The following is a 14,236-nucleotide window of genomic DNA, read 5'->3' on the forward strand; positions in this document are numbered from 1 at the left end:
TGGATCATAAATTACTTAATTTACTTACTAAATTAAATTATAGAAGAAAAATATGAATTCTATTAGGGGGATGTCTGTTTCCCGGTTGCCTCATTCCCATTGGAAGTCGCACATTTTTCTTCTTACCTGTCCTTCACTTCCATTGAGATATGCTGTCCACTCAGGGTTACAAACATGAGGAGGATTTTATTCCTGCCCCATGGTTCAGGGAGATATTGTTTTGATTCTTTGTTTTATAAATAGTGATGGAATGGATTGAATATTGTTGTTTCACCTGGCCCAGGGCTCATGTCTTTGTATAGGTACAGCCCTAGAGCTTCTGGTCAACTGTTGGCCAGCCTCCCTGTAGGGGCCCATTTTCACCATGTGGGCTATTCAGTAAGCTTCACGAATGCTCCCCCTTGTTAGCTAATTAATACAGTCTAGGACATTTTCTCAGTTACCACATCCTCAAGCAGCTTTCCTTACAACATAGGCAACTTATTAAAAATAGGTTATTCTTTCAATTTTTTTATTGGACACAAATAACCTCCTTATTTCCATGTAGAGTGTCTTCTATTATTATTACTTAGAGGAGTTGCCCAGTTCTCCTGTGGCCAGACCAGTGCTTTTATTTATTTATTTATTTCACTCCACTTAACTCTAGGTATCTCTTGTTTTATGCTCACATCAGAATGAAGAAAATGCTGATTTACAAGTTAGAGATGTGAGAAATTATTCTGTTAAATTCAATTTTTACCCAAACTTGCAATTGTCTATTCCCCTATCTTACTTTCTCAGCACTGTTGAAGTACCATTTTTTCTTACACTTGGGTAGTTGTTGCTTTCTCTTATCTTAGTTTTAAAAAATAAGTAGAGTGAAAGAAAGAAAAAAAAAACACAAAGGAAAGCAAATTGATTGTCTTATTACTTGGGCCTACGTAAAGATCTTGTGCTAAATTTCCCTTGAAAAGCTTTTCCTGATTGAATTCTAATTTCAATTAGTACTTCTTGCCTAAAACTCCACAATGAAACAATATTGATTTTGTTCCTTTGTTTTATTTCTACATGAACTTATCTAGTACAGGGAATAACATTAGCAAAACTTTCAAATCAATAGAACTTTACCTCCATGCAGTGGTGCATATTTCTTGTGAACACAGTACATTAGGGCAAATAAAAATTCATTTTTAAGGTTTAAAATCCCTAATTGTAAACTAAGTGTTCCCTAGATGGGATATGTTAAGGTTTACTTTAAGTTTGTGTTTTACTTTATATATTTAAAAATCTTTTCTTTGTTCAGTATGAGGTATTGAATGAATCTAAATAAAATTCTAGTTTACAACTTATTTACATTTTCATATTTATTGTAAATTTCCAAGCTGAAAAAAACAAACAGGTTGAGTTAATTTATTTGCATTTTAGTTCTATAATAAGCAGTTTGTTAAAAAAATAATTATTTTCTGAGTATTAAAGTTTGATTTGATTCTTTCATATTATTGATCCAAAGCACATGGAAAAATTAGGAGTATTTGTCTCTGAGATGGTGCACTGTAGACTATAGATTACTCTATCACATTCTTGATATTGAATGATTGAGACTTTTCAAATGCATGTTATCATAAAATCCCTTAGTATAGCAACTTTTATTTATCATATTCATTAGCAGCTGATTATAGTTGGGGAAAAAAACAGAAATACAATTTTGTTTTTATCAAAAATACATAAGGAAAGAAAGATACAAAGGGAAAATACATTTCAATCTTTTGCTTCTAACTATACATTTTTAGGCTTATAAAAGAATTCTAGGTATTTCCCCCTAAATATTTATTTGTTGAATCTACTCTTACAAAAATGTTAAGAAAGGAGCCCTAGCTGGTTTGACTCAATGGATAGAACGTCGGCCTTTGGAACAAAGGATCCTGTGTTTGATTCCAGTCAAGTGCATGTACCTTGGTTGCAGGATCCTCCCTGGCCCAGGCCACCAATGGATTTGTTTCTCTCATACTGATGTTTCTCTCTGTCTTTCCCTCTCTCTTCTACTCTTCCTAAAAATCAATGGAAAAATATCCTTGGGTAAAGATTAAAAAAAGTAATAGTTTAAAAAAATGATAAGAAAGATCTTGTTTATTCTTTCTTTACTCTTGAGACTAATTTTTGGTTGTTTGTTTGTTTGTTTGATTCCACAACAAGGCAGCTAAGAGCATATAAGACCCATAAATGTCTTTGTAATGTGCTGTGGGCTATTGTGGAGATTAAGTCACAATAGGGTGCTGGCACCTTGAATGGATCACTGCCACCAGTAAATATTGATTTGCCTCTAGATTATTCTTAGGGATTGATTTTTATAGCAGTTGGATTTATTCCTAATATTTCATTATTAAAAAATCCAAACATATATTCAGTTCTATGGAATTGCTTCTCACTGACATAGAAAACTATTTTGAATCAGGGAAACATTTGATAAACCTTGACATCCTAGCCCTGTCCATCCCTCTCCCCTCCTAATAGGTAACAATAAAAACTACACAATAAAAATATTTTCATGTGAAGAGCAAACTTTCTTACAATGAAATCACAGAAAACTTTCCTATGTCTTTGTGGAGTAAAGCATATTTATCATGATCAAATAAAGCATTACGATATAGAAAGATAGAGACAAAAAAATCCTCAAATTAATAGGATGAAACAAATTATTGACTACTTACTGTCCCTTCAAATGAAATAAGATTTTGAAAGAACAAATGTTATGGAAGTCCAATGAACACACTATTGAAGACAATTGGGGGCAAACTCTGTGTAATTCCCAGGGTACAGTGGAAGTAGAATAACACCTCTTTTACATTGCAGAGCACTTAGAACATGTTATTCCAGTCAAAGCATCTCATTTTCCTTGGCAGCTTCATAGAAGTTTGAACAAGTTGCTGCAGTTTAATATTCCAAATGAGTTGCTACAGAATGTTAGACACAGAGATTGTGAACAAATAGCAAGTCTACAGGCATGTACTTTTCTCACTCCTGTGGACGTGTCAAGTCAGAAGCATGATACTGTCCATCAAATGTGGAAGTGGTCAAATGATTTTCCTCCCCATCAAATGCAATTTCTGTAAAACTGTGTCAATTGAAGCATTCAGCTAGAAACTCATGTTTCCCCCCACCCTCTCCCTGCTATGCTAAATTCTTAGATATGTATTAATTTTGCATTAATTTTGGTGCTAATGCTGTCAAAAACAAATGCATCAGCAAAGTTAGCTGATGGAACACTGTGTGGGTGGTATTTTTTTTTTTCTTTTAGGAAGCATCTTGAGTTCTGAGACAAATGTATATTTTTCCCCAGATCAATTCTTGGCTTCACTTTATAATTCTCCTTATGTTGGTTTAATGGTGGACTCCGTTTAATGGTGGACTTTTCACAGCTCTTATATGGTAACGTTAGTGTTTTGGGACAAGTTGGAGCGGTATGCAGTTTCTATGGGTCTTTATGATTTTTAATGGGCTGGACTGGTGAATAGTCATAAGAGTTAGTAAAACAAGTGGCAGGAAAAATGAGGGTTTCTCAAGAAGGTTAATGACCATGAGGGTTTTTCTTTGGATGGTCCCACCACTGTGCCTCTGGCTTTAATCAAAAGCAAGTGAAAACCCTGAGCCGAGGTGGAGAATCAGTGTTGGTGCCTTATTAATGTGTGTGGAAACATTATAACACAGTTTTGAATCTCTGCTGCTTCTGATGACTGATTTGTTAGTTCATTGAGTAAACATACCTACGGTATGATGTGCCAGGCAGGGGGATACAATGAAAAATGAAACTAAGAATTGTTCTCTAGCAACGGATAGCTCAGAAGGAGTGACAGATGTGCAAACACATGGCTACCACACAACATAACAAGTGGAGATAAAGTACAGTGGCAGGTCCAACGGAGATGATCAGCTTTTCCTGGACAGAAGAGAGGCCTTTTCAGAGTTGGAGGTTTCTGAAGGATCAGTAGGAGTTCCTGATGTTGACTGAGCAGAAGAGTGTATTTCAAATAGAGAAACGTCTTTGAAAACGGATCAAAGCAGGAAACAGCTTGATGTGCTCACAGACAGTTAACAGCTTGATGCGGGGCATCGTGTGCAGGGGTCAGGGAGCATGAAGGTGGACAGTTGGCAGGTCATCACAGGCATTGCACACTTGGGGAAGTTGCCTGGAGAGTTGGAACCACTGAAGGGTATTAAAGCGGACTGTGACATGGTGATATTTATGGTTTTGAAAAGCCATTGGACAGCAGAAAAGAGTGCACCAAAGGGTCTCAGGCTGAAGGCAGGTAGGTAAGTTGGGAGGAAAATAAAATGGCTCAAGAGAAAGTTGAGGCTACAGTGCGGCCCTTGCTCAATTTGCTGCTTGGTGGCATAGCATGCTTCATGAAGTGGATGTTGGAACCGTGACACTGAGGAGGTAGTGAGCCTGTAATGTTTGGGAGCCTTAGGGAGGTTAAGAAGTAGCCCTTTCACTTATCTGGAGTGGACACAACCTTGGGCAAAGCAAGATAGAAAAGACTGTTGAATTATTAACACCATTTGGATTGGTCAGTCATGCTTAGCCATATTGCCCATGCATCAGGTTTCTGGTAGAAGAGGTCTTAGAAATAAGACGTTGATCTAGAATGCATAAAATATAATGGATAATTAGAGGAACATGGCATGAATAAAGTTAATTAGATTGGTGTATTTGAAAGGGTTTTGTAAACTATAAAGCAGTATACACATATCAGGTGTTGCTCTTTTCTTCCACAGGCTCATAGGATATGGGTACTAGACCCAGTCACAGAGAGACAGATATATTTGATCTGTTCCATAGCCACAGAGTTGAAATGTTAACAAAGTCCTAAGCTCATAAATGCATCATTACAAAGCATGTGCCTTGTGTATAAAAAAAGTATCATACAAGTGTCCTTGAATATTTTATAAATTTTCATTCAATTAGACCAACTTTTCTGGAACCCCTACCATGTCTCCTGCAGAGAGTCCAATAGTAAACAAGACCCAGGCCCTGTCTTCCCTGAGCCGTGCCCTAGCAGAGTACACTATAGGTTAGTGGGAATTTCTAGTACTTTGTCCAAGGAGGCAAACATGGTGTGGGCTGACTGCAGGGCACCTGTGGGCACAGAGACAGTCTAAGGGACAAGGAAGGAAGTAATATCTAAGCCAAGACCTGAGGAGGGGCAGGAGTTAGCCATGGGAAAGGAGTTGGCCATTTGGAGTAGAGGAGCAACCTATGCGAATCTTAGAGGCATGACAGAATGTCCCTGCTGGGAGTGTAGTTCCCCAGGATTGGACTAGCAGAAGGAGCTGCAGAGGTCAGAAGAGGACCAGTGCATGCCACACTCACTCTGTGCACTGTATAGCATAGTCTGGAGAAAACCCAGCCTGCAAAGGAAGAAGTTACTGAAGAGATGATAGTGTCCTGTGTAAGCGATGGTGGAAATGGATACACATGCATTGAATAGACGCAGTGGTTCTCAACCTTCTGGCCCTTTAAATACAGTTCCTCATGTTGTGACCCAACCATAAAATTATTTTCGTTGCTACTTCATACCTGTAATGTTGCTACTGTTATGAATCGTAATGTGAATATCTGATATGCAGGATGGTCTTAGGCGACCCCTGTGAAAGGGTTGTTCGACTGCCAAAGAGGTCGTGACCCAGAGGTTGAGAACCGCTGGAGAGAATCATTTAGGAGGTAGCTCTGGCAAGACTTGGTGACTGATGGGATGTGAGGACCGGGAGTGAGGAAGGGGTCCAGGGGGATAGGCTAGTTTGGGCTTATGCAGTTGAATGCAAACATACACAATTGACCAGAGTGCATCTGTTCATGTACTATAAAAGTCACTGTTTCATATTGCATCCCTTGTACATTTTGATAGGAGATTTATTTATTTTTGTCATGTAGGTGATATAATAAAATAACCTCGCTTCTTTACGATGAAAGAAAAGTATATGCAATATAAGTGGTAGCGTGGGAGGACAGGAACAAACCAGTTCTGTGGATGGAGAGAATGACCCTGGAGGATTAGCAGGCTTGGCAGAGAGGATGAAGGGTTCAGTTGTTGAGTTGGAGGTGCTGGTGAGAAACTGGAAGTTTCTGGTAGATAATATGGAATCTGGGACCAGAGCAAATGCTACCTATGAGGCTTCACTGTGGGGCCAGGAGAGCAGCGGGAGCTCTAGCTCTCCAGACAGAAAGAGGAACTGGTCCTCGATGTCTAGCCTGTGGCTCTGAGCTAACTTGTAACCTGAATCTTAAATGGAAGTTTGACTGCACTACAGGACACTGCTTGATGTTAGGGATGGAAGGCAGGTTGGGAGCTCAGAATATCTTTTGGGAAGTCCCAGGAAGGACTTTCATTTAGGGATGAGCTCAAGGGGATGGGTCAATGCATGGGGGTTGCAAGCTGCAGGGAATAAAAGGCAGTCCAGTCAGGGATGGTTGAGTGCCCTCTTTGGACAGTATGTGAGTAGCAGAGGTGGTAGTCTTGGCAGGTGTCAAATTCAGGAAGGACCATGAAAAGTGAGCATCAAAGCAGGTGGCAGAGCCATCACCAATGTGGGTGCCGAGATAAGGCAAAGACTTGGGTGGTCAGTCTCTGGGGAGTCCTCTAGGTCTCTGTTTCAGCCATTTCCAACCAGTTACTCACTCTTTTTGTTTTCTTTATTGATTAAAGTATTACATATGTGTCAGTATTACATATGTGTCCTTATCCCCCCATTACCCCCCAGCCCCCTGCTTGTGCTCTCACCCCTCTAGTGTCTGTGTCATTGGTTATGCTTATATGCATGCATACAAATCCTTTGGTTGATCTTGCCTCCTTCCCTCCACCCTCCCGTGCCCTCCCTCTGAGGTTTGATGGTCTGAATGATGTATGCTGAGACCAGTACTATCAGTTCTACAATTTTAGGATGCCTCCTCCACGTCCCGTTTTTTCTTAGAGCTCTAAACCAACAGATCCCGATATGGGAAGAAGTTAGTCAAGGAAGGAAGAAGTTTTTAAGGTCAAAATTTTTCCCATAAAGTGTTTCCCATAAATGAGATCCATTGTCATTCTTGAGTATTTAGGATTTTAAAATTCAATTGCTTCAATGCCGTCTCATTTTAGATCATGGCCTCATAGAGGCCATCTGTGCAGAAGTCAACATTGGGAGCAGGAGGGCCTCTCAATTTTTAGTGTTTGAGCAGATTTAATGGGTCTCTCTCTCTCTCTCTCTCTTTCTCTCTCTCTCCTTCCCCTCCCCCCCCCGCCATCTTGCTCTGGATGTTATCCCTGCCATGGAACACTTAGAAGTGAAACTCCAGAATTGTGTCATATTCATGGTAATTTCTACAGCAAGAGTGAGGTGTTTGGTGTAGATTTAGTGTCATCAATAACACAAATCTCTCTCATAGCACCTGTGAGCAGAGCTAGTTGATGATATAGTAAATTTATGACCTGGGAGATCATTTATTTCAAATAAAATTAGAAAACCCAAGCACTACTTTGGGATTTTAGAAAACTTTAGTGTTCAATTCCCAGAGTTGAAATACTTGAAATATAGAAAGTGTCAATTCACAAAAAAACAATGGATTAATCTGTACCTTTGAATTGGAGCCAGAAGAAAGAATACTGAAAACAGAGAAGTCACTCTTGGGAGATATTGCAAACTCAGTTTCTTGCTTCTAGAATATTTATATACCCACCTGGTTATATAAAGCAACTCAGACATTTTTTTTACATCATCAATTTTTAGTCAGCAATAGTGATACATAATAATCTATAATAATAAAAGTGTAATATGCAAATTGACTGACCGAACAAACAGCAGAACAACTGTCCAGATGACCTTCTGGATGGAGGCAGCTAGGGCTGGGAGGATGGGAGGCAGCTGGGGCTGCAAGGGCCCCTGCAGCAGGGGCTGCAAAGGCCTACTCTTGCACAAATTTCATGCATTGCACCTTTAGTAATAGATATAATTGAGAGTATATCTCCCTGTGCTGAGGGCTATGCTTTTATGGCACTTTGATTTTGTTTAGTCTTTTTTTTTAATAATATTTTTTATTGATTTCAGAGAGGAAGGGAGAGGGGGAGAGAGTTAGAAACATCAATGATGAGAGAGAATCATTGATTGGCTGCCTCCTGCACACCCACACTGGGGATGGAGCCCACAACCCGGGCATGTGCCCTGACTGGGAATAAAACCATGACCTCCTGGTTCATAGGTCTATGCTCAAACACTGAGCCACACTGGCTGGGCTGATTGTATATAGTCTTCAATATGATTTTATCTGGTGGCACAATTCTTCTTTTACAGATGAGAAAACAGAGAAGTTATGTAACTTGCTCAAGACCACACAGCTGGTAGTTCAGAACCAGGGTTATATATGGTTTTAAGGTCTGAGCTCTTCCCAAAATACTATGACACCTTCAAAGAAATTGTTGTCAGAATGAAGCTCTTTTGAGTGGCATACTTGGAGGAGAGTTCTTACAAACTAAAAAACAGAGACAAGAGAGTAAGATGGTAGTCATCTGGAAAGCATGATGTAAGAGGAGAAGTTGGAATTACCAAACTTATTTAAGTTAGTAAAAGAGCTACTTAAGAAAATAGCTTTCTTTAAAAACCTAGAGAGCTGTTGTGCATAAGACTGGCCATAGTCTGTGGAGTCAAAGGTAACAGGTGAAAGTTGAAAGAGGTATCTTTGACCCAAAGGAGGTCAGATCTTTCTGAGAAAAGCTTGTCCAGAGTTGACTCTTGGGAGTTGGTTGCTTCTCAAGCATAGATTACTATATTGTGTAGAACAGGGGTCCTCAAACTTTTTAAACAGGGGGCCAGTTCACTGTCCCTCAGACTGTTGGAGGGCCGGACTATAGTTTAAAAAGAAACTATGAACAAATTCCTATGCACACTGCACATATCTTATTTTGAAGTAAAAAAACAAAACGGGAACAAATACAATATTTGTATTTGCATGTGGCCCGCGGGCCATAGTTTGAGGACCCCTGGTGTAGAAGGTCAGATGGGGTGGTCTCTGATACATATTTTAATTCTGAGAATAATTAAATGCCACTTCACAACACCTTGGTATGAATGGGTTTTCCAGCCCCTTCTCTTTGTGATGGGGGAATACCAGACAATGTAAAAGCATTGAGTGCCTAAAGATACAAAAGTTTTAAAGACAGTTTGCCTGGTCAACAATTTCAGGACTGACTTATATTTACATTTTTCATCATAGAAGATCATAAAAATTCCCATACTTGATTTTCTAAGACAGTCTGTTTCTGAATTTGAAGAAAACTGTATCTTAGTTTTTGTGAGTCTAATGTTATTTTTAATGGATTTGGGAGTTCTTCTGACTAGATGTTTAATGGGTTACAGAGAACTGGGTGGGAGGTTTTCCAGGATGGTAATGGGTATAATTGAGTTGTGACAGTATATTAGAAAGGACTCAAAATATAGGTAATTCATTGCAGACAAGAACAATTTTCTCCATGAACTCTCAAATAAGGTATATATAAATCAGTAGTGTGGGAATTTTGATATACTGTCTTTGGATATATGTTAGAAAACTGCATTACAATTATTTCTTTTTTTTCCTTTTTTATTGAATTTATTGGGGTGATTGGTTTACAATTGTTCTTTAAATGAATGTTATGGTCACAACATTTTTCAAAGACTAAAAGAAAGATACCCTGAAAAGTTCTTAAAAGGTCTTGGCAAAAAGTCAGGTTTAATTAGACTATGGGTACTGTACACTTTGATGCATGGTTTTATTAGACTAAGAAAACTAGCCATGGCCTTTCTCTGGAATAGCTGGGGGTAGGGGGTTGGGGACATGTTAACTCTCATGACACATTTATTTATTAATTTCACAAGCACTTTTAACTATTATGTCTTGATTAATTGACTCCTGTGATCACATATTCATGTTTTCTGGTTATTCTCTTCGGTTCCTAATGTCTTCCCTGTGCTGAGGTTTCGAGAGAAATGGATCATTCTTGCCTCCAGATGTCAGTGACTACTATTTCTTTTTTCCTAGACAGAATGTCATTTCGGGGATTGGCCTGGCCCTCATCCCCACCTCAGGGCACTCCTATCCATTACTAGAGGGAAACCATTAATGGTCCAGGTTGTTGCACTGGCCAGGTGGTGCTCCTCTGTGGGGCCCAAAGGTAACCACTCAACATTCAGCTTTTCTGACGAATCTGAGCCACCACCATGGGCAAACATGGGGATTTCACTCTAGTGCTCTCCTTGCCTTTCTTTGCCAGTGAGATAAAATCTTGATTGGGGCCACCTTGGCCCACTATAACAGCTCACACAAACTTCAATTATCAAAAGGTAGGTGTGGACTGGCCTTGGGTTCATTCCATACAGAGGTGCTCCACCTCTTCCTCAGTGATTGGTTTTGTTACCAATTCATGTAGACTTTGATTATTTAATGAGAGGTCTGCTTTGCTCTATCCCTTCACCTTTACTTACACAATAGCACTTACATAGCATACAAAATATGCATACATGTATGCGCTACTTACATAATAGGGGATCATTCAAGTATACTTTTCATAAATAAAAAGAAATTCTTTAAGGTGACTATGTTTCCATACCAAGAGCATAGAAGAGATTGGCATAAATTTAAATAGCTCCTTCAAAATGCATCCCACTTACTTTAGTCTTAAATACTTTACATGTATGGAGCCAATATTAATGTCATTGAACATAGTTTACTGAGTACTCTCTATAGGCCCTGTAATAAACAGTTTTTATACATAAAAGCCTTATCGTGCCTACTACTCTCCCCATTTTACAGATGGGAAACTCTATTTACAGAGGTTAAAAGGCACAGCTAAGATCAGCAGCAGCCGAAGCCAGGCTGCAAGGCTTCATTTCTGTGCCTTCACCCTCACGCAGGATGCCTTGCTTACCCCACTGCTGAGTGTTTCGCGTGTGCCAGTCTCACATGTAGCCTGACTTCCATAAAAGGCCTCACAGTGACGCCTTCTCCGAGTCCTTGTGTACCTGGAAATGCCTTTCTGCTGACTCCACACATGGAAGGCAGCTTGGCCATGTAAAATGTGTGGATCACAGCCTCTTCCTCAGAGAACTCCAGTTACTGTCTTGGGCATTTGTTGCCAAGAAGCCCAAGGTGACTTCCATACATGTTTCTTTGCAGTTGTGTTCCCTCACCTCCTACTCTGCCTGATGCTTGCAGAAATTATTTCTTTTCTCTTTTTTGTTCATTTTTCTTTTTCTTATCTTTTTTTTTTTTTTTTTGGCCAGGATATATTTAGGCAATGCAGTGAATGCTTTCAACTTGTTGTTGCAGATTTTTCTTTTTAGTTCAAGGAAATTTTTCTCTTGGTTTTCCTTTCCTTTTCATGAAAAAATTCTGGAATACTTATTATCTCTGTGTTATATCTCCATTCTTGTTTCTGCATGACCATTTTCCTCTCTCTAGTGGTTTTCATCTGTCATCTTTCTCTTCATCTTGGGCAGGTTTTCAAGTTTGCCTTCCACGCTGATGACTTCATTTTCTTTGTGTCAATTCTGCTGTTCACTGTCTCCTATATGGAATTTTCATCTGATATGTTAATCTGAATTTGCTTGCATTTTCTCTTTCCTCATTTATTCTTTTTTTCCCCCCCACTCCATCCTGTTGTTTTAACCTCAGCTTGTTCTCTTGATAGCATTCTCTGTCCTGTATTGTACAGGCAGTCCCCGGTAGATCACTGTAGAAAGAGAGGGATGTGGTGCTTATGGTTGAGATGGGAGCAGCGTTGCCTCACTTCAAAAACATGCCATGTTGACAAGAGTAAGAGGGTCAGGACAAGACACAAAAATGGAAACCCACATACCTTCTGTCTAAACTTTTAAGAGCAATAAATCAGACTTAAGAACATGTTAAATCAAGGATGTTTTATCCTCTTGTCTTGACTAATATACCTTCATAATGTCAAAACTGAAAAACATGTTCAAAGTTGTGGTTTTTATATGACTAAATGCTGGAAAAATGTAACTGAATTTCATAACTATTGCACATCTGTGTATTCCATTGATAAGTGTCTGATGAGTATAAAATGAAGGCATATGCAATTCATTAATTTATTATGCATTCCATGAATTTTTTCTTGTCTTAAATTAATTAAAACTACAAATTGTTTTTGTAATAAATATTTTCACATTTTTGTTCTTTTGAGAGTAATGATCAGAATTAAAACATGTAATTGTATGCAGAATATTCAAAACTAGATTGTATTTTGATTAAAATATAAATGTTACAAAATAAAAAAATAATTATTTAGATTTTAAAAAGCTATTATTTCTAAAAGGTCAAAATTATCCATTTGAAAAAATATAAAGTATAAGTTATAAATAATAAATATAAAATTTTAATATAATTATTTGAATAAAACACTTTCAAAATTGAATTATTGAAAAAATTACATTTAATTTTTCAAAAACCTAGACCTACATATGTGCACCTCATAAACTGTTTAATATTGTATAATATTCCTCAGTTGCCATGTTGAAATGTAGCAAATAAAAGATGAGCAAGGATACAGAGAACAAGTTGTTGATTGCCAAAAGCAAGGAGGGGGGGAAGAATGGGAATAAAATAAAAGAGAAGAAAAAGATGAACAGGGAAATGGATGCCTGTTTTTATCAGAACAGGACAATTCATTATACAAGAAACTATTGCATTCAAATGCCATTGCAAAGGAATAAATAACATTATTCATTTGTGGTTTTTTTCCCTTTACTTAACTGCCCTGGGGCCTATGTCTTCCCTGCACTTCCAAGCTTTGCCCATCTTGGATGAGAGCAGAGGCGTACCTCACAAGCCACCATGGCATTCAAAGAAAATTGATTTCTGTTTCAAGGACACAGGGCAAGAGCTGTAAAGAGTTTCTTGGGAGCTGGTATGGTGTGATTTATGGATAAATCCCCAGTAAGGAGTTACCATGTGTGTTACTGTATAAATTATTTTAATGTGTTTGTGATATGCAGGGCCCAGGGCAGGTTGTCAGGGAGGTACCACTTCTATTTTCCTTGGCTGGGAGAGTAATGGGTTTTTGAGTTAGGCAGCAGACATCAGAGGAGTTAGGAGGCATCTTGCTACCTTTTGGGAGGTTTTCTGTGTTAAGCTATCATTACTGTGTCCAGGGGAGAAGATTATATACTACAAAAGAAATAAACATTTGACAGAGACACAGGAATAAGCCCTGAACATTTTTTAGGTTGTTAATTTAGGAGCAGACATTCTTTAAAGACACAATGTTGGGTGTTGTTTTTTTATTTTTTTCCAGCAAAAATATGAATGGCTACAGATCTAATGTCTCTTATATACTCTTCTGGAATGAAGATTCCCCAAAACCTCATGTTCTGATTGTCTCATATTGAAGTTATTTCTTATTGCCAATCAATGATCTTTAGATGTTACTTTAACTCTAAAAAATAGCAGGAAATTAAAATGTGAATGCACTAAATAACGTTTAGAGAACCAAAAGAATCAGTAACCAAGATTGTTAGGAGCCGGTATAAATACTGAGAGAATACCTCTATTTAGAGGACAGTGACCGATCTGAAATAATCACAAGTTTCAATTTGTGTTGATTTTATCTATATTTTTACAGTTTCTTACATATAGTACAAACATAAGAAGTTGCTTTTAATTTAGTTCTGACTAAACTGATGTTTTATGCAAATGATTTCATACAATGGACTTTCTTAAGTGATAGTCTTCATTGTACAGAATATGCCATTCAGTCATTGACTGTGGCCTAAATCTCCACTGCAAACCAAAAGCAAGGGTATTGTGGTCAATAACCAGTAAATAGAGAGATTGTAATTTATTTATTTATGTGTGATTTCAGAGAAAGAGGAAGCGGGGGGGGGGGGGGGGAAGAGAGAGACAGAGGGGGGAGCATGGATTTGTCGTTCCACCAGTTTTTGCATTCATTGGTTGATTCCTGTATGTGCCCTGATTGGAGATCAAACCTGTATCAGTATGTAACCTTGGTGCATCGGGACTGTACTCCAACCAACTAAGCTACTCAGCCAGGGCAAGAGATTTTAATAATATGGATGCAGTGACCAAAATGCTTAAAAATTCCAGAGCATAATTTTATAAACCATCCATATTAAAGATCTTCAGAAAAAAAAGCACTTAATATTCTTTTTCTTTGTAGCAAGAAAAAGCCTCAGAACTTTGTTAAGTGATCAATATTATGTAGTTTTATTCCTTCTCATT

Source organism: Myotis nattereri (genome assembly GCF_964212035.1).
Source record: "Myotis nattereri genome assembly, chromosome: 2".
Taxonomy (NCBI): Eukaryota; Metazoa; Chordata; class Mammalia; order Chiroptera; family Vespertilionidae; genus Myotis; species Myotis nattereri.